Source organism: Gymnoscopelus microlampas (assembly GCF_963454915.1).
Source record: "Gymnoscopelus microlampas genome assembly, chromosome: 15".
Taxonomy (NCBI): Eukaryota; Metazoa; Chordata; class Actinopteri; order Myctophiformes; family Myctophidae; genus Gymnoscopelus; species Gymnoscopelus microlampas.
Genome location: NC_139952.1, coordinates 18,363,569 through 18,368,079, shown reverse-complemented (window position 1 = coordinate 18,368,079; position 4,511 = coordinate 18,363,569). Strand labels below are relative to the sequence as shown.

The 4,511-nt window shown below is 43.8% G+C and overlaps 1 long non-coding RNA gene across 1 annotated transcript; it reads left to right on the top strand.

Annotated features, from left to right (window-relative positions):
- The first annotated feature begins 1,063 nt into the window (after positions 1-1,063).
- LOC311062216 lies at positions 1,064-3,048 on the top strand. Its single transcript, XR_014602477.1, has 3 exons — positions 1,064-1,261; positions 1,492-1,542; positions 2,472-3,048. It is a non-coding gene; the product is annotated as an uncharacterized lncRNA (long non-coding RNA).
- The last annotated feature ends 1,463 nt before the right edge of the window (positions 3,049-4,511 follow it).

Genomic DNA, 4,511 nt, shown 5'->3' with positions numbered 1-4,511 from the left:
GCAAATTCAATGTGACATATTTGAGTACTGTATCTTCCCAGAAAGATATGTATTTATTGTAGGTGCACAAATGTATTTTAAGTGTACAAATGGATGTGTAAAAGTGGAACAAGACGATCAGAGATCCTGCCTACTGATACGTCTGGTGACATCTAAATTCAATGTAGGGGCTAAAACTGTCTGGAAACAATTCAGAATAAAAAAAGAGGTAACTGCAGTGCAGAACCAATGGTGATATGTACAGTAGTGAGTGTATATTTTTAAGTGGCATGGGAGCCACAGTAGAAAAATAATATATGCAAAGTAGCATATTTGAGTATGAACATATCACTACAAAGCATCTATTGTCCATTACATCGATGGTCTCCTTCTGACCTTCAGGAACATTCAGCATGTTGTGTCTGAATTTGTGGACAGTTGGGTGCCATCTTTATATTTTACTTGCAGTATTTGACAGACTAAAGATTTCATCGATGTGACTGTCATTAACTACATGAACCCTAGCATCCCTATTCTGGGAGGAACATTTGGCAAAAATATTTTGGGTGAAGAGATGTGGTGTTGAGGGAAAAAAGGAGTGGACCTATACACCCCTGGGCGACCCTGGTCAACTAAGTATACTATATGGTTTAAGTGGTTAAACATTGGAACAAACTGGAAACGTCTTTATTCAAAAACAGTACAGCATGTTCACATCACATTTGCATTTACAGTACATGCAAAAAAGGTTCCAACCAGTTCACTTAAAACGAGTCCTCCCAGCAGCCAGCTCTGCAGAGCAAGGAGGCTCTTCAGGGAGAAAAATGAAATGAGATGAAATCTTTTTTTTGTCTTGCAGTAAAAATATCTTATCTTTGGACGATTCTATCCTTTTGTAAATGCTCACAATCAAGAAAGAGTATTCCCTTCAGTTTTTGCTTGTGTTGAAATCGAAACAGTCACTAGAAATGTCAAATGGACAAGGTGCTGACTTATGTAGAGTAATAGCTTTTACGCAGGGCCACGTACGCCACGCACGGTACCTGGCCTTTTATGTTTACAAAAGAATGCATCAGGTGAGTAATCAATGAGGTTTGCTCCACGCCTTCATGGGAAGAAAGGAACCATATGCACTCTGATGTCATTTCATTCTTCCATCTGACTATAAATGCAGCTGTTGTATTTGATGGGAGACAAAAAAAAGAGGATACTTGAAGGACTACACATAATCAGTATCACAGCTTCATTCACTGCAGAAAACAGCTTCCAGGAGAGAACATCAGTGAGTTTTGCATTGAGATGTATTGCTATGCTATGTATTTTTGCTATTATTGCTATTAAACATATTTTCTGTTGATTGCTGTAGCACATTGGGTGTTATAAATAAGATGATTATTATTATTATGTTAACATTTAATTGCGTCATTATTATTTAACCGTTACCATTGTCACATTTCCTTACAATCACATTTCAAAACTTTTAGTAACGAATATGATCAACTGTGATTTCAGGTATCTAAATGAAAATGATGAAGATTTGTTTAATCCTCCTTCTGTTTATCGGTAAGTAAGAGTACATTTGGTAACACTTTCTATGAAGCCTATATGTCTATAATGCATTGTAAGGCATTATAATTTGCTTACAATACTGCACAATTATAGTTATACGCACTCATAAATATTAATTTATAATATTCTTTTGCAAGGATTGTTGTGTGTTCTCATAGTTGTAATATACTATTTAAAATGTATAATGCATTATAATCACAGTTATAATTCATTTTTGTGTGAATTTAAGTTATTATAAATGGTCATCGGGTCCTTTAAGTAAAGTAATGTCATTCCTGAATGTGTAGGTGCAAATGTTATGTTGTTCTTGCATATGGACTTATAAGGTATAAATACATTGGAAACGACACTGTATACTTACAATTATAAGCACTCGTAAGCAATAATTACACATAATAAAGCATTTTAGAATAACTTTGTTAAGAATCAAAATACTTAATAATTAATGGTCACTCTTTTGGCCAGGATTACAGTGTATTATCATTGAATTATAACACACCATAATATTTAAGTATGAGAGTAACACACTAAGATCGTGCCAAAAGACAATACCTGAGTGGCCAGTAATTTTGTATTGTACTTGACCTTGTGAGTGATCAATTTCATTAAAAGGTTTTATATAAGGTTGTATTGACGATTTGGTCTAGAAATGTTACCATATGGGAGTGAACAGCAATTATTAAGTATTATGACTTGACTAAGTCATTATAAAATGTGTTATGACTATTTTTATACAGAATCATGAATATATATGAGTGCTTGTGGCTATAATTATAAAGTGACATAAGCAGATTGTAATGCATTATGTTTATAATGAATTATAGACATGGGCGTCATATAAATTGTCACCATAACGTTGAACTCAACTGGGAATGTAGAATTCTGTGACCAAACAAGATACTGATTATGTCACTTTACCACAGCTGACCCAACAACTCATATGGCTGCCGCAACAACTACCACCGCTGTCCCAACAACTACAACAGCAGCAACTACTGCTGCTGCAACTACAGCGGGTCCAACTACTGCTGGTGCAACTACAGCCGGTCCAACTACTGCTGCTGCAACTACAGTGGGTCCAACTACAGCCGGTCCAACTACTGCTGGTGCAACTACAGCCGGTCCAACTACTGCTGCTGCAACTACAGCCGGTCCAACTACTGCTGGTGCAACTACAGCCGGTCCAACTACTGCTGCTGCAACTACAGTGGTTCCAACTACAGCCGGTCCAACTACTGCTGGTGCAACTACAGCCGGTCCAACTACTGCTGCTGCAACTACAGCCGTTCCAACTACTGCTGGTGTAACTACAGCCGGTCCAACTACTGCTGCTGCAACTACAGTGGGTCCAACTACAGCCGGTCCAACTACTGCTGGTGCAACTACAGCCGGTCCGACTACTGCTGCTGCAACTACAGCCGGTCCAACTACTGCTGCTGCAACTACAGCCGGTCCAACTACTGCTTCTGCAACTACAGCCGGTCCAACTACAGCCGGTCCAACTACTGCTGGTGCAACTACAGCCGGTCCAACTACTGCTGCTGCAACTACAGCCGGTCCAACTACTGCTGCTGCAACTACAGCCAGTCCAACTACAGCCGGTCCAACTACTGCTGGTGCAACTACAGCCGGTCCAACTACTGCTGGTGCAACTACAGCCGGTCCAACTACTGCTGCTGCAACTACAGCCAGTCCAACTACAGCCGGTCCAACTACTGCTGGTGCAACTACAGCCGGTCCAACTACTGCTGGTGCAACTACAGCCGGTCCAACTACTGCTGCTGCAACTACAGCCGGTCCAACTACTGCTGGTGCAACTACAGCCGGTCCAACTACTGCTGCTGCAACTACAGCTGGTCCAACTACTGCTGCTGCAACTACAGCCGGTCCAACTACAGCCAGTCCAACTACTGCTGGTCCAACTACAGCCGGTCCAACTACAGCCGGTCCAACTACAGCCGGTCCAACTACAGCCGGTCCAACTTCTGCTGCTGCAACTATAGCCGTTCCAACTACTGCTGGTGTAACTACAGCCGGTCCAACTACTGCTGCTGCAACTACAGTGGGTCCAACTACAGCCGGTCCAACTACTGCTGCTGCAACTACAGCCGGTCCAACTACTGCTGCTGCAACTACAGCCGGTCCAACTACTGCTGGTGCAACTACAGCCGGTCCAACTACTGCTGCTGCAACTACAGCCAGTCCAACTACAGCCGGTCCAACTACTGCTGGTGCAACTACAGCCGGTCCAACTACTGCTGCTGCAACTACAGCCGGTCCAACTACAGCCGGTCCAACTACTGCTGCTGCCACTACAGCCGGTCCAACTACTGCTGCTGCCACTACAGCCGGTCCAACTACTGCAACTACAGTGGGTCCAACTACTGCTGGTGCAACTACAGCCGGTCCAACTACTGCTGCTGCAACTACAGCCGGTCCAACTACAGACGGTCCAACTACTGCTGGTGCAACAACAGCCGTTCCAACTACTGCTGCTGCAACTACAACCGGTCCAACTACTGCTGCTGCAACAACAGCCGGTCCAACTACTGCTGCTGCAACTACAGCCGGTCCAACTACAGCCAGTCCAACTACTGCTGGTCCAACTACAGCCGGTCCAACTACAGCCGGTCCAACTACAGCCGGTCCAACTTCTGCTGCTGCAACTATAGCCGTTCCAACTACTGCTGGTGTAACTACAGCCGGTCCAACTACTGCTGCTGCAACTACAGTGGGTCCAACTACAGCCGGTCCAACTACTGCTGCTGCAACTACAGCCGGTCCAACTACTGCTGCTGCAACTACAGCCGGTCCAACTACTGCTGGTGCAACTACAGCCGGTCCAACTACTGCTGCTGCAACTACAGCCAGTCCAACTACAGCCGGTCCAATTACTGCTGGTGCAACTACAGCCGGTCCAACTACTGCTGCTGCAACTACAGCCGGTCCAACTACTGCAACTA